This window comes from Rutilus rutilus, assembly GCF_951802725.1.
Source record: "Rutilus rutilus genome assembly, chromosome: 10".
Taxonomy (NCBI): domain Eukaryota; kingdom Metazoa; phylum Chordata; class Actinopteri; order Cypriniformes; family Leuciscidae; genus Rutilus; species Rutilus rutilus.
In genome coordinates this window covers 4,407,501-4,424,950 of record NC_140215.1, presented here as the reverse complement: position 1 = coordinate 4,424,950, position 17,450 = coordinate 4,407,501, and the positions used below count along the sequence as shown (strand labels likewise).

General features: G+C 35.8%; 1 protein-coding gene across 2 annotated transcripts in view; it reads left to right on the top strand.

The window, feature by feature from the left end:
• csrnp3 (cysteine-serine-rich nuclear protein 3) overlaps window positions 1–17,450 on the top strand; it is a 50,557-nt gene that overhangs the window by 14,789 nt on the left and 18,318 nt on the right. Inside the window, exon 1 of one of the 2 annotated variants that reach the window (XM_084421300.1) lies at window positions 15,521–15,775. The exons of the other annotated variant lie outside the window; for it this stretch is intronic. The gene's annotated coding sequence lies outside the window, so the exon portion shown is untranslated. Of the gene's footprint in view, window positions 1–15,520; window positions 15,776–17,450 lie in introns of those variants that run through there. 2 annotated transcript variants of the gene reach the window in all.

Here is a 17,450-nt window from a genome sequence, read left to right as displayed (position 1 = left end):
CATGCAATTCTGACTTTATATCATTCAATTCTGACTTTATATCATTCAATTCTGACTTTATATCACACAATTCTGAATTTATATCACGCAATTGTGACTTTGCATCTCACAATTCACAATTGTCATTTCAGTTAGCGTTTGTTTAAATTTACAACTTCAACTTAATAGTTTTAGTTTTGGTTAACGATAACAGCACTGGTCTGAGGTGGTCAATGGCTGTTCGACTTCACACACCAACGGAATATGTTTGTCAGTCCTAAATGTGCTAAATATAGTTACGGGAAAACCATGAGAGTGAAATAATAAGAGTGAAAACCACATTCTATAGTCAAACTAACTATATGTGTATGTCCTCAACATTAAAAGGTTTGAATACACCTCTCTAATTTCGCTTGGGTTTTTCTTTTGAAGGGAGACAAAACAAAATGTTAGTGTTTCCGTGCGTCATGAATGGGAACATTTCTTTTGTTCCACAGACATAAACAAGAGTTGCTTGATAGATCCTTCCAGACATCACACTGAAGCATTTTACATATGAAAATACCAGATGATCTATTCAAGAAAGTGAATGAATAATGAGACTGCGTTTGTGTGTGTGCGTGTGTGTGTGTGTGTGTGTGTGTGTGTGTGTGTGTGTGTGTGTGTGTACCCCCGACACCCTCAGCCTCCCAGCGCTTGTATTAAAGATGAAAGCATCGCTTCTTTGCAAGGTTCTGTGCATCTCTGTCTGTCAGAGAGCTCGGCTTCCTCCTACTTTTTTCGGTGGCATAGGGGAAATACTGACATAAATAAAATATAGTTTAATGAATAATTCAGGTGTGCATTGTGATTGACATGAGGGTGAAAGTACCTGATTATGCCACAGACGTACGTGATTGGAATGAGCTCTCGAGCAGAGCAGATCAGCGGAGCTGCAAAGTTCAAACTCCTTCTCTGCATCTCTGTGAGATCGAATTACAGCCCGAGTGAGGAAATCAGACCTGCCCTGAGTTTGTGTACATTTCCAATCAGTTCCTTCCTTTCACTCTTCTGCCATTTTCAGCATGTGAAAAAATGTGCTTATTGAATTTGACCTGTCTAGACTAGTGGATCTCAACCTTTAAGTACTGGACTCCCATCATCCTTCAGATCTTCAAGGATGAAGGTGCTTCATAAATTTCACTTCCCAGCAGTGTCTGAAAAATAAATAAATAAATAGGGTATGAGTATATAACATGGTCAGTCATTATCAAAAATAAATGTATTAAATAACGCTTATTTCAGCATCATTCTGGAATGTTCAACCTAGTCTGAATGCCTGAAATGGATCGCTTCATATATTTAAACCATTCGATTTCTTAAAAAAAAAAAAATAAAAATACAGATCTTACCTCACAATCTAATATCCAGTTATTTTGTCGATCTCTTAATGTTGTCATGAAATCAAAATTGGAGTTTTGAAACTTACAGTTCAGGTCATCTGCTAACATTTTGCTAAAGGGTGACAAAACAAACTTATTAGCATGCAAAAATGCAAATCACACAATTTTTTTACTGACCAAAATATTGAATGACATCATCCTGCACTCATATGCAGGTTTTAGTCCAATCAAAAAGTGACTGGACTTTCAAAATGTCCTGGTAACTTCTTGCACTGAAAGAAAGAAAAAAACTAGCAAAATGTACATAATTTTTACATAAAAACAAAAGTTTTTGCACACACTTTTTAAAGTAAATTTAACAGGTGTGAAATGAAGGGATTTTCACATTGATGCAACAGAACCTTTCAGTGAACAGTTCTTAAAAGAACCATTTTCTTCTTAGTATGAAGAACATTATAACAATCTCAAGAACCTTTTTACACTATAAAGATATTTGTTCATTGCAAAAGTTCTGTGGATGTTAAAGGTCTGTAAACCCTAATGCTCAGAATAATTACTTAAATGTAACAAATTATTTCAATCAAATTAACTTTTATGAGTAATTAGAACTTTCTTTTTCTTTTGAGTTCACCAAACTGACACATCGTAAGTAATCTGAATTGTTTCTTTGTTTTGAGTTTTACTGTTTCTTTTAATTTAGAAAAACTTATATTTAACAGAATGTGGGCTGGGATTTCTGTTTCCCAGCATGCTTTGCCATGACACTCGAAAGGGAGAGAAAATACTAAAATTAAGTGTTATTTAATGTTTTTTGTTTTGTTTTGTTTTTTATAGCAAAATAGTGTTAAGTGGGAGATTTAGCAGTGTTTAATGTTGTGCTAATCGGTTATGTGGGATTTTCTTTCCTTTTTTGGGGGGGGGGGGGGGGGGGGGGTATGGTGACGTATGAGAACAGGTATCAGTTAATTGCTCTAATTTGCTGTACTCATTCAGCAATTGCTATGCTATACTAATGCTATCAAATTACATGATCATTTTAAGTTAAATGTATAAATTAGCTTACTTATTTTTCAAGTTAAGAGCAATTAAAATGTACAAGTACAACATAAAAATCTGCCATTTACTGCCAAAACTTTGAATTACTTAACTTAAAAATGAATTACCTCAAATTTGTTTGAGTTTTGCCAACTTATTCGGGAACCATCAATGCCAGTAAAGAACCTTTATTTTTAAGAGTGAACCCTGTTAAAATTGCAGATTTTTGAGATGTAAAACATCAACAAAATATATCTATATGCTATTAAAACCAACAAAATTCACCTAACAAACCAATATAAACTTGTAGATATGAAATTAGTACATGTTCAAATCACACAATACGGCACCATTGGAAATAAACCTGCACAATGCCATTTTACAGCACATTGGCTTATAGCAGCAGAATTTAACACAGAAAATAACGAGTTCAAGCACAGATCCTGGATCAGACTCCATATGCTCGCCATTTTGGTTCACAGCTTCAGTTTGCACTTGCAGACTGATGGAAGAACAGTGTGTTTTTCCGGCGTTGTTCTGGGGAGGATGAGAAGATCAATGCGAGTTGCAGCAGTCTGCTCCGTGTGCGGGGTACTGAACACCAGCCAGATATCTTCCTTCGTTCGAGTGTGTGTGTGTGTGTGTGTGGATGTCTACTGCCTCGGGCAACAGCAAGTTAACAAATGTACAAAGAGGGAATGAAGCCTCATTTCCATAAAGCACCAAATGTAGTAGAGCGTCTATTTAAATGGGCTCCTTTGTTTCTAATTGTGTTCTGCTTTCTTGCTTGTTGTCCTCCAAAAAACTCTCAAGTCCACCACAAACGGAGACTCACTTGTCTTTTCAAGAAAGCATCTGTGCTTTTACAGTTTAGTCAGTAAACTATCTTTTAACGGCAGCTGCTCAACCCAAATGATCTTCACAACACAAAAATCAAGACTTGCATCAGTGTGCATTATTTTGGAATTGCACTATTGTAAGTCTCTGAATCACTGATGCTTCAGTGCAAGTGGATCTAAAGACATAATAGCGCAATAGTCAGTGCAGTAAAATAGGGAAATAGACTGTAATTATCACAAGAGTGTAGGTTATGTCCCATTATATTGCGTATCAAATGTGTTGTGTATATCATTTTAACTATGCACCAAATTTACTGTCGCATATGTTAGGTCTGTTCAATCTGTGCATGACATTGAATTGATTTTGCCTCTAAAGCATCTCACAATTCATCTTTTCCCTCCACGTTACTATAAGAGAGTGTGTCATGTTTGAACAAAGGTTAATAAATGCCAGTCACACCATATGATTCATCATGCTAAGTCTACTCGTCGCATTAGCTAGGCCACGTCACTGCCGCTAAATTCGATTTTCAATTCACCTTTAGACACACAGTTCAATCATTTACGGGAGTGATCACTGCCACCAAACACCGCTGTCGTGCAAATGAACGGACAGAACGCATTAAAAGTTTTCTGTTTTCAGTTAAAACGGTGTTGTGTAAGCGGCCCCTAAATTAATAATGATTTTTACAACGGAAGTGAATCAATCAAAAAACGTACTTCAGCTGGACAGTAACTTTATCCTAGAGCTGCTGTAAAACCAAAACTATCTCTGTTACTTTAACTTCCTGTTATCACTGTAGCCTAAAGCTGCTTTGAAACAATCTGAATTGTTAAAAGCGCTATATAAATGAAGGTGACTTGACTTGACTTCTACAACCGAATAAACTTCTGAAAAATTCAGGTGGTGAAACCGCATTTGCAGAAACTCCACGCAGTGTGTATGTACGGAATTGAACTGAACATCTAGTTGATAATGACATATTTAAGCTCATATCAGAGTTGTGTGTCTTCTTCTTTAATGCGTGATGCAAGAAATCACAGTGAACGAGGTACATTTACACTCATTAGTGTTGCCAGATCTTGCAAAAAAAAAAAAAAAAAAATATTGTGACTTGCACCTGCCTACTTTATCAAGTTCATAAAATGGCTTTCTGAGCTGACAAGTTAAACCAGTGTCAGACATCGCAATTTCGAGAGTGAGTTCTGTTCCGTACACACACAAAACTATCTTTTTTTTTTTATGGGATTCACATCCATATTTAAATGTTGTCACTCCTGAAACTTTACAGTGTGTTCGTGGCCGCATTAATGTAATAATTCACTAGCAATGAGTGAATCTCACAAAAACATTTCCAGGTCACATTTTATTTAGACATAAATATATATATATATTTATATATATTTATTTATTTTCTTTTTTATATAAATATAAATATTGGTGCCTATTTGAGGAATATTAAATGACGTGTGAAAGTGTAAGTGACGATATTAAGAATATTTGCATTGTAACAAATAAACAAACACACAAAACAAATAAATAAATAATTAAAAAATTAAATCAACAAATTAAAGGTGCAACAAGTCACTCTAAAAAATGCTGGGTTGTTTTAACCCAATTTTGGGTCAAATATGGACAAACCCAAACGTTGGATTAAAAATTTTATTTAAAAAATGTATATGGCTGGGTTTGTCCATATTTGACCCAAAGTTGGGTTGAAACAACCCAGTATTTTTTTAGAGTGTACTACTACGATGTATAAATATGTTTGATATTAACATTGTTTTTGCTTTATTTGTTTATGGCATTACAATAATTAGAATTCCATGGATTTTGGTTACAAGAATTGTATAAAAATAATATCACAATGCAAAAATGTCTTAATGGTGTTAAAAATAGGCCTTTTCATTTTCTTAAATATAATATTTAAAAAAAAAAACTTTTAAAAGTGACAGTAAAGATATTTATAATGTTACAACTTTCTATTTCAACTACATTTTGTTCTTTTGAACTTTCTATTCATCAAAGAATCCTGAAAAAAAAAAAAAAGATCTCACGATTACATTTGAAAATGTATTAGAATATAAAACAGGTCTTTTAAATTGTAATAATGTTTTCACTGCATTTTTTTTTTTTTTTTTGACCAAATAAATGCAGCCTCGGTGAGCAGAAGAAATTCTTTCAAAAACATATTACAGATTATGTATTAGAATATAATCCACAATACACACATGAAATACTAATTTTGTATTTCACCTCAAAAACAAACGAAAGATTATACATATACAGTATGCATTTGTTTTTGAGGTGAAATACAACCCATACATGACAGGTTTTATAATCAGTAATGCCGTTCCAAGTTGAGAGCATCGATTTGCATTTTATACAAAGTGTCTAATCCTGATTTATGTTTATTCAGAGTTTATAGTAAATCCAAACACATTCCAAGAACTGAAATGAAAATTTCAGTACACGTCTTTAATTTAAACAGATCTCTTTGCATAGACAACAAGGGTCCCTCAGGGACACCACGGTAAACATCACTGTATAATCCACAGCATAACAGCAGCGCCTCGAGTGCATCTGCTTTATGAATGCTGCACGTGACCTTTTACAAGCATATTCTTCTTCTTTTGGCATTTTCATGCTGTGGATTCGGAGGCCTGTGACTCTTCCTAACATCAATGTGGAGTATGGAATATATCAAGGCTGCGTTTATGTTTACTTAGCCACACACATCGGCAGAATGACATCAGCTTCAGATATATAATTATTCCAGGCTACAGTTCCTGTCTGTGGGGCTTCAGATGAGCCCGGCGCTCTCAAGGTTGCTCTTTACGGCTCAGCGTCACACATGATTTATAAGGTTAAACACAACCTTTGCAGTGTTTTGGGGAAGCTACTGGCTCTTCTCATAATTTACAGTTAAACTAACAGTCAAGATGCCCTTTTAATAAAAGGTAAACAGGAGCTGATCATATGAAACGTAAGGTGGGAATGTCACAATCAGCAGTATCAAGGCACACAAACAATGAGAATGTAAATAATGTAATAGTATTTAAACTAGAAAACATCCTGATTTTATATTACTGAGTCAGACGCATAGTGACAACCTGTAGGATTTAACCAAGTGCACATTTACACAACAACAATGTATTTTAGATGTAGAAAAAGTGTCTCCTTTGCGTTTTTCGTGTGATCCAAGTTCACACGGATCCGAGAAAACGACTAGAAACGCTGTATTCTGGTGCCAGGCCAGTAGTTGGCGATGTCACTTTGTAAAGAAACACTACGCGCCTATTAGACTGAACACGTAATACGCATAATGTCTCCGTTTTCACAAATTCGCGTTTTTGTAGTTTACACGGAGACGATTACTGTATTGTTTTCAAAAACTTGCACTTTGAAACCCGTTTTCAAAGATTCGCGTTTTCAGGTCCCAAAACACTGTTGTCGTGTAAAAGGCATAAAACGTTTTCCGGTTTTTAGTTTAAAACAGAGTAAACGGCTCCTAAATATTAGTTATACCAAAAAGGATGACAATTTAATCAGTGAATCATTCATTTAAACTACTGTAGTTTGTTTACACCTTCAGAACCGTCCCGGGTCGTTGCAGGACGGTAGACGAAGGTGATGAGTATAATTCCAACACAAAGTTTAATGACGATTATACAAAGAATAAACAAACAGGAAGGGCAACACACACTAAATGCAATGTAGACCGAACAGAGAATGAATGTGAGGGATCAACTTACAAACAGGGTTCGAAGTATGGGGGGTATTGGGGGGGTCCGACCCCCCTAGATGAGACTTGGACCCTCCCAAAAGGGATGAATATAATAGTTTTTAAAATAAAATTAATAAAATATAATGTTAGCCTAGCTAGTCTATCTGTATATAGGTCTTCACTCCCGTCCCGAACAACATACAGTGGCGCGCGATTTCTTCACTCCCGAACATACACCACTACAGCAAGTGAAACAATTATTAAAAGATCGTTATGAATTTTAATGTTTGACATTAACACATGACCCAAAACATTGACGCGAGGGAAGTCACTTACATACAACCACCTTAAACTTGAAATTAATTTCATTTAACTATGATGAGTAAGAGAAAAGGGACAGTGACAGACATCAGGCATTTTTTTGGTGGTAAAAGAACAGTAAGGAGGACATATAACAATTAAGAGACGGGTAATTAAGGTATAAGTGCTGATATATTTAACAAAATGTTAAAGGCGTTTTGTGCAATTTCATTCTTAATGTCTTAACAAGAGGGAATCTGCACTAATATTCAGGGAATTTCGCATATAGATTAGTGGTTCTCATGTGTGTAAGCCTATATAAAATGGAGAGTGACGTCACCAGTCGAAATAGCTGTACCCCCCCGAAGCTCACGGTATAATTCGAACACTGCTTATAAAGCAAACAAAAATGAGGATAATTAATAGGACACAGGTGAAACCAATGAACACAAATGAGCAGTGGGAAAACTGAACAAAGGAACGCATGATGAGAATGAAACTAAAAGTCCATGATGATGACACTAACAGAACATAATGGTGACAAGAACATGATTCACTAAAATTATTCAGACTCATCTTTGCAACAACAGAGACATTTTAGGAAAACGTGTTTGATTATTCCCTCAGCTTGCTCGGTTATGCAGCATGTTCAATTTTACATCACATGACAAAAAAATAAAATAGTGTACCGTATTGACATTACTAGATACAGGATTATTTATTTATTAATTTATTTCTATAGTCCACTTTAGACATTCTACAGTAACTTTGCGACTACATGTCAACTAACTAGTAGACTTAGGTTAGGGTTGGTAGAATAAGTTGACGTAGTTGCAAAATCACTTAGTTGAATGTCTAAAGTCGACTATCGAAAAAAGTGTCGCCCTATTCTGTGGCTGTGGAAAAACACTTTATTGTCCATAATCCACTTTTGATTTTGTTTCAATCTGATTGTCTATGGTTGGAAATACAAAAATGCAGAAGTTCTAGTTTTAATGAGCTTTTAAGCTGTCAAAAGTCCACTGAATGATGCAAATGATGTATTTCATGTCATCTGGTGGACTTCTGATGACGATCTGGATGCAGGAGAACACATTGTTCATTTACATATACTATCGACATTGCAACAATACAAAGCAAACGCTTTAAGTGTCATCTCACTATGTTTTGGAACAGAGCCTTTGTGCTCATTCTCTCTGCACTCCTCCTCCCTCCCCCTCTCTCTCCCTCTCTCTCTCTCTCCCTCTCTCTCTCTGGCTCCAGTGAGACTGTGTGCTCACTGTACTTTGCGGTTGCCCTGGCTTTCCCCCTCGGCAGGCTGCAGTAAGAGACAGAGAAAGAGAGAGAGAGAGAGACAGAAAGAGAGAGAGAGAGAGAGTCACTCTGACTCGCCTGTCATGCACTGATCTGACGCCTGCTTCTGTGTCCCAAAAACCCTTCAATGTAGCAAAACACCACATTACTGCAACATAAGCAAGTATTGGGTGTAATGCGTTATCAAATAATAAATTACAGTAATTGAAAAGGCATAGTAAGGGATTACTCTTATTTTTCTGTAATTTAATAATCACAGTTACTTCTGATGTAATTGCATTCAAAATGTGTAGAACTATAGAACAATTCAATACACAATAAACTATAGAACTATTCAAGATACAATCGTTGATTTAATGATACTCTAATGAGAGTTAGTTGACATGTAGTTGCAAAGTTACTTATAGTTAGCAGAACTATCAAAATAAAGAGTTACAGTAAATAGCGTTGATTTTGATGTCATGCTGACTTTGAACATGGATCCAATTTCATATGTACATAACGCATTGTAAAAATGGAAATGAATGAATTCACCCCCTTTGTGTCCAATTATGGGTATGATTTACATAAGATCGTCTTCCAGCAATCGGTTAGTGTTAGTTAGCTGCAGGGTTAGAGGGGGGGGAGATCATGTTGGACTGCCATGTATGACTCAGTGTGCTGATTTTCCCAGGCCTAAGGGCAGGCAGAGGTTAGTTTGGTGCTAATGACAGGCATCAGAACTGCTAACATCCCATAAAACATTCAGAAGGGAAGCACAGATAGAGAATGAGGGTGTGGAGATTCAAAAGCCCAACATCCAAGAGAAACATTCAAAGGTTACATCCTCCACACCCTCGAGGCAGAGACGTGTCACCTTTCAATCGGTCATTGTATGAAGACACTAGTTGTGTCTCCACAGACCTCTCAGTGACAGACTATTGGTTCTGTTCTCCGAGTTCAAGCGGAGCCAAGAAACGACATTATTTGTAAAGCGCTCGTGAACTTTAATCACTGCAGCTGAGTCATTGCTATAGGCTCTGAACGAGTAGTTGTTTGAGAATGACATATGATGTGTTTCTTTCATCCTGTCAGTCAGGACTCGGGTTATTGTTCTTCCGTGGAAGTTTATCAGCAACACTTCCACTAGAAAATAGCGTGCTAAAAGCCATCCAGTTATTACAAAGCGCATTTAAACTCCTCAGGCAGCAGAAATAATGACTTTTTTTGGCTTCGGTCTTCCATTTTTTTTGCATGCCGCCGTCACACAGCCAATGATTTGATTTGGAACCAGACTCCTCATTTGCATATGGCCTGAATATAGTCAGAAAATGTCTATGCATCAAAGCGCAATATATTACAATTCTCTATATTCTCATATGCACAAAATCACAGAATAGGACGTGAATATATCTGTTCAAGCAATACAGTCACGGTCTGTTACAAAACCTAGTGATACATGGCAGTAACATACAAATAACTATCATTATGCAAAGTTACAAAACAGTACAAAACAGGTCATACAATTAAGGTTTTGACTTCTTATGAAAAACAGCAATAAGAAATGCATTAACAACAGTTAGTTCTTGATCTCGAATCTGATTGGCTGAGAGCCTTTTCCAACAATGTGAAATTCTGCTAATATTACAGAGAAACCATTTCACAATTTGTATCCCTCCGCTTGTTTCTGCCGGATCTATACTGGTGCTGGCAGCATTTCTCACAGTGAGCGTCAATGGCGGAGGAGAAAACCAACTATAATTTCACAAATACTACTGTTGTTGTCATAGAATGTAGTTTTCAGTTAGCATTGCTAAATGATAAATGCATTACTGACTTCTGCACAAAGGATAGCCCACATGCTTAAGAAAGTATATTAAAAGTCAACAAAATCATGCTTTTCAGAACAACTTTCGCCAAAGTGCAACTTAGTGTCTTTTTGTTAATCTACCCGAGGCAAACTTTCGTTTAAAAGCATAATTAGAATGGAAACGCCTCTTTTAAGTTTGAACGTATTTTCGTTTTCGGTCAAAATGCTTTTTGAATGGGAGTGCTTGGGTCACGACTATGATAGCATCAAAAATCGCTATTTTTAAAACACTAAGAAGGCTCGACACAACATGAAACTGTGCTGGAAGTGTCACCAGGGGCTCTACACATGAACTCCAGCATTGAGAACACTGTTTGTGTACACAGTTTACTAAAAAGAAAGATTTTGATCAACTCACTGACTGTAACTGTGTTTGCCGGCATTTCGACAGTCAAATATAGTCGATCTCTGAATGCGAATGAACTGACTCTGAATTTTAGTGTTGCTTCTTATATGAGGATCCTTTATCAAATACAAGGTCAATATTGATTTTCACTAACGACAAAACAACAAATTATCTGTGAATTTATATGGAACTAAGCTTTAGGAGCTTTCCATCTTTCCTCTCCTCCCTGTTACGTCGCATTCGGAGATCGACTAGTTTTGACTGTCAAAATGCCGGCGGACACAGAGACAGTGAGTTGATCAAAATCTTTTCTTTTTAGTAAACTCTGTGTACACAAACAATGTTCTCAATGCTGGAGTTCATGTGTAGAGCCCCTGGTGACACTTCCAGCACAGTTTCATGTTGTGTCGAGCCTTCTTAGTGTTTTAAAAATAGAAATTTTTGATGCGATCATAGAAATACCCCAAGCACTCCCATTCAAAAGGCAATTTGACCGAAACCGAAAATACGGTCAAACTTAAAAGAGGCGTTTCCATTCTAATTATGCTTTTACACGAAAGTTTGCCTCGGGTAGATTAACAAAAAGACCCTAGGTTGCATTTTGCCGAGAATTACCCTTTAAGAGCACTTAAAATGCAACCCATAGGCAGCTCACTAGGTTTTGGAACAGAGCCTCAGTGTGTGTGTGTGTGTGTGTGTGTGTGTGTGTGTGTGTGTGTGTGTGTGTGTGTGTGTGTGTGTGTGTGTGTGTGTGTGTGCGCGTGGACTGCCAGTCATATGTTTTGCATCTTTACATAATGGAGCTCCTGGTATGATATCCCACAAGAAAGAGAGGGAATGCAAATTAGATATGACTGTTACACAATAGGCAGCATTCCAAGATGAAGAGGAAACGAGAGGAAATAATTCGATTTTTCTGGTCAAATCAAGTGCTGAGCCATTCATGACTGTCTGATCTGCTCTCTAATGGGTCCCAGACCCGCAAGGCCATAGATTCGAGTCGGGATAAACATTTTATATGGAAAGAAACGTATTGAGTAATTTTCAGTAGATAGGAAGGGAGCAATAGTGTGCTACTGTCACTTACAAATGAGCTACATTTGTAAGTCGCTTTGGATAAAAGCGTCTGCTTTTACAAAAGGCTTTTAATGTTTAGTTTTCCACAATTCAGATCATAACATAGATGCTGTCTATGCTGTCCCTCAAGACGTTTTCCAAAAGAAAACCTGGTCCAGGATAAATCCGTCTGCGTCCAGAAACACAGCCAGAGCTCCGATTTAAACCTTTATTAAATCCAAAACACACATACAAGCATTTTCCTCCTGAAGCCAGCTGCCTTTCCACTAAAAACTCTCATAAATGGTTTAAAACACACTATGAAATCCGTTATAGGTGGGATTAAGCACTTTAAAATGAGCGATCAGTGCTTAAATATCTTTTATTTGAAGGATTTGTTGAATAGGTCTATCCTTGTTTTAAGCAAATGGGAATACAGTATAACTGGCAGGAATTAGATGGGCTAAAAAAAAATTAATAATTAGAGAAGGAATCATCCTTTCGGTTGCGGAGACATATATTGACATACTATTTGCCACATTTTTAATTGCTGGACTTTACTTATTAGTTGAGAGAGTCTAATAAGCAGAGATTTTGTCGTAATTACTGGAGGTCCGAACGCCTCGGTGAGCAGAGGACAAGTCGTCCCGCACCGGTCTCACTGCAGTGGCCGTCACACAACGCCGCAAGCAATAATCAAAGTGTTTTGACACAGCATTTATTCAGGCTCTAATAGCTGGAAGACCACCCACTCTGTTTGTGTTTCTGTGCCGTTTATGTGACATCGAGTGGAAGGATTTCCTGAAGCAAGAACTGTAATGTTGACATTAATGATAACTCCACAGCTCTACTCCCAGGAGCTTTCAAGACTAATTTAAGTGCACTCTTAATCCAGATATCTGCTTTATTTACTGATCATGTGGAGGGCTGGGTGATGTAGCCGTATTGATAATACTGCCATGTTTGATGATGTTCAAGAAATCTGCAGAGATAACTAAAATGATTAATTCTGAAGAACTTCAACCAAGCCGCTATCGTTCTCAAGTAGATTCAAAATCGTTAAAATATTGTAAAATACAATTAAAAAAATACTTGTTTTGCAATAAATGAACACAAGAAAGAATGATATTTAATCATTTTCATTTATGTGGACCGATGTAAATAAATGATAAACAGTAAATAAATAGTATGAATATTTAATCGTATAAATTAATAATGTTTACAAAAAAAACATTTTAATATGTGAAAAATGCCACTCAAGGATGCCGGTGAACATGGCACAAGTGAATCACTGAATCAGAGTTGAATCATTGAATGGATTCATTGAACAGATTCAGATAAATGAATCAAACGTATACCAGCTCTAAAACTGTTTTTGCTACTGAAGTTTAAATCAGAGAGGCTATTAAAATTCATTTTTAAAAGTTATCAGACAAGAAAGTTTCACAGAATTAGTCAAAACTTCATGGCTGAATAAAAAAAACATCATGATATTCTCAATACTGCATAATTTATGAACACAAGAAAGAATGATATTTAATCATTTTTTATCAGTATGGACCGATATAGATAAATAAATCATTAAAAGTAAATAAATAATAGTATGCATATTTATTAGTATAAATTAATAATGTTGCATATATTGTTTACAAAAAAAAAAAAATATATATATATATATGTGTGTGTGTAAAATGCCACACAAGGATGTCTGTGAACATTCTGTGATGGCACAAATGAATCACTGAATCAGAGTTTGGAATCGATTCATTTAAATGATACAGAGAAATGAATCAAACATACCAGATCTAACACTGTTTTTGCTACTGATGTTTAAATCAGAGATGCTATTAAAATTCTTTTTTTAAAGTCATCGGACAAGAACTTTTCAGAGAGTTAGTCAAAACTTCATGGCTGAATAAAAAAAACATCATGATATCCTCAATATTACATCATTTAAATCACCAGTAAAATCTAGACTTATATTGTTTAATTTAACGAGCAAAATCGTATATGACTCCATGAGTTATTATACTCATAATTATATCTCACAACAACATATATGTTTTTTTGTCTGAAATTCTATGGAAAATAGTTTGCATATTAATCACGTGGTGATTTCTGGATAATCCAGTAAATCAATTAAAACCTACTTCATCTCATTTGATTAGTCTAACAAGTCAAGTCAAGTCACCTTTATTTATATAGCGCTTTTTACAATACAGATTGTATCAAAGCAGCTTCACAGTGGTAAGATGAAAATAATACAATAAAAGTTTGTTTCTAGAAGAAACTTGCATCATCGTCCACCTTAATATTGTTGAATATTAAACGTCCCCAACTAAGCAAGCCAAAAGCCAAGGCAACATTAGCTGCGTTTCCATTACCCTTCAAATTGCGCAAATTGAAATTGAGAATTGAAAATACGCCCAATGGAAACACTTCAATTTCGCAAAAACTCCCATTTATCGCAAAAAAAAAGTTTTTCCGCTCGCATGAGGTGGTTTTTCAGTCAATTCGAAAAAGAAATATTTCGCAAAACTGCAATGGAAACAGTTTTTTGCGCATTTACAGTCACCTGACATAGATGACGTGGTGTGTTTGGACAGAATACGAGACATAGTTCTTTATTAAATTCATAAAAGACAAAAGAATTACAGGAATACTGGATTCTAAACCTCAAATAAATGCCACAATCAAGACCTCGAAGCCGAAATGAGGGAGAAACACCCAGAAACACCTCATATGTGCCGCTCACAAGTATAATAACGGGTCGTTCCTCACAATGCTTGGAAAACACATACATCTCCTTCGATTAATAATAATGGCTAGTGCAGTGGCTGGGATATAGTACATAAACCTACCAACGTCCGTCGCCATGGTTTTTGGAATGATTTTACTTATCACGAGAGGAAAAATGGAGTTTTAGTCGCATAACATCAGTTAACGGAAACGCCGTCAATTCGCAATAGTTTTTTGTCGACATTTAGAAAAAAAAAATCGCAAAAGTTTTGCGCAAATCTGTAATGGAAACGCGTGGCATCTAACAGATAGTTCCTATTCTCAAGTTTGATTGGATGAGCCACATTCAAAGCCACCCTTAAGAAAAACGTATCACGGTTTCCACAAATATATGAAGCAGCACGACTTTTTTCTTCATTGATAATAATACGAAATGTTTCTTGAGCATCAAATCAGCATATCAGAATGATTTCTGAAGGATCATGTGACACTGAAGAGCTCAGCTTTGCATCATTTTAAACGTCACTTATAAACATTTTACAATCACATTGCATATATTCAGTTACCATCCAGATGTAACGTTTAGTGTGTTTGTATGTGAGATTGCTTGCGAGTCTCATCACCCGCCTTGAACGGAGTATTTATGAAGCACAAGTGCAGCCCAAGTTCATTAGCACAAATCCCACTGAGCCCGAGCGTGTGCGTTTGACTGTTTCTATCACTGTTTCTGGCTCATTTGTGGGTGCCCTCGCTCACCTCTACAGATTATGGTGCTGTGCCGGCTATCGACTGTCTCTCCGCTGTCTGTTTTCCCTCTCTCTCGCCCTCCCTCCCTCTCTCTCATGATGGTAAAAATATCTGCAGACAGCAGGAACACACAGGCACCGCTCTCTCTCTCTCTCTCTCTCTCTCTCTCTTCCACCCATGTGATCTCTCAGGCAGGCAGGCGTCGCTGTGCACAGTCTCCAGTCCTCAGCTAATGAGTCTTTGTGTGTTTGGAGCGAATGAGAGCGAGTGTTCGGTCTGTTTTAGACAGCAGTGGAGACCGGGAGTGCACCTCTCTTTACCTCTCTCGCCCCGGTCTCCTCTGTCGTGTCTCCGAGAGAAATGGAGGGCCATCATTCAGCACATCTCATCTGGCTCTGAAAGGCTCCTCTGAGAGAAGTGTCGTGGTGAGAGGGAGGAGAGTAACGCGCCGGTGGACGCAGGTTGGTGCATTTCGAAGCGAAAGCATGACTCGTGCCCTGTTTCTGTTCTGATGTGTCACGCCTGGCCTGATGGGAAATCTGAGGTCAACTTCCTTGAGCGCTCGCCTCTTTGACCTGCAGTGTATCGGGGGAAGCGCTGGCTGAGACGCTGTAGAAATGTGTCAACTGGTAGAGGTTTTGCGTTAATAACCAGGTAGATTTGTGTCCCATCACTAGTCGAGATGCGGAACTTGTTGTCAAGTTAACTGTTTACAGTTGCTAAGCAACATTGCAACTTGCTGCATTAATATAAAAATCGATTGATGCGCTTCACAGGTGTACGTCAGAACTGTTTTATCAAATTTATATAATAAAAATATAGAAAAAAAATAAAAATATATATAAACCTTTTTATATAATATATAAACCTTTTTTATAGATTAATTAATTAATGATATGAAATATACATTTTCCCCAAAATATGTATTACCACATGATTGTATTAATTTATAAAAAAAATTATGGATTAATTAAATATATATATTATCGCACAATTGTATAAATATACAAAAAAAAAGATAGATTGATTAAATATAGACAAATAAATATATATAGAAAAATAAATATAGAAAAATGTATATAAAAATATATTACCTTTTTTATAGATGAAATAAATATACTAAATATAGATTTCCCAAAATATGTATTAATATATATGTATATACATTTTATGTATTAATTAAATATGTGAAATATAAATTATCCTAAAATATACATCACCACAAAATTATGTAAATGTATAAAACCCTTTTTATAGATTAATTAAATATAGATTATCTCAAAATATGTTTTACCAAAAATATATTACCTTTTATGTAGATTAAATAAATATAGATTTTCTCAAAATATGTATTATTGTATTAATATATAAACATTTCTAAGTACTAGTTAAACATATAAAAGATAAATGATCCCCAAATATGTATGACCACACAATTGTATTAATATATAAAACCCTTTTTTATAGATTAATTTAATGTAATTATCCCCAAATATATTTTTCCAAAAGTACATATTACTTTTTTTATAGATTAATTAAATATGCTAAATATAATTCTTCCCAAAATATGTATTATTGTATTAATATATAAACTTTGTATGTATTAATCAAATATATGAAATTTAAATTATCCAAATTTATTATCCAAAACATGTATCACCACATGATTGGATTAATATATGAAACCCTTTTTTATAGATAAATTAAATATTTTAAAGAGAGATTATCCCAAAATGTAAGTATCACCACACCAGTGGCGTAACTTTGTTTTAAAAAGTGGGTGGGACGTTTTTTTTTTTTTTTTTTACGGGGGGGGGGGGGGGGGGGGGGTTATGAATGCTAAATCATAAATAGATGTATGTACAATAACATGTCCATCAATCGATTGAAATAGTACATGGGTTTAATTTGTCGTTTAATGAGGTTTGATATATGTTGGTATTGGTAAATCCTTTAAAAAATTGTGTTTGCTGAAATGGTCCAGTGGTAGAACTATTGCCAAGCGTGTAAGAGGTTGTGGGTTCTAATCCGCACTCGTATATATATTTTTTTTTTCTCATTAAAACCCATTATGTTTATCAGTGGTTGTATATCAGGCAATCATACGTTTATATGCATTTTGTTTTGTAATTTCAC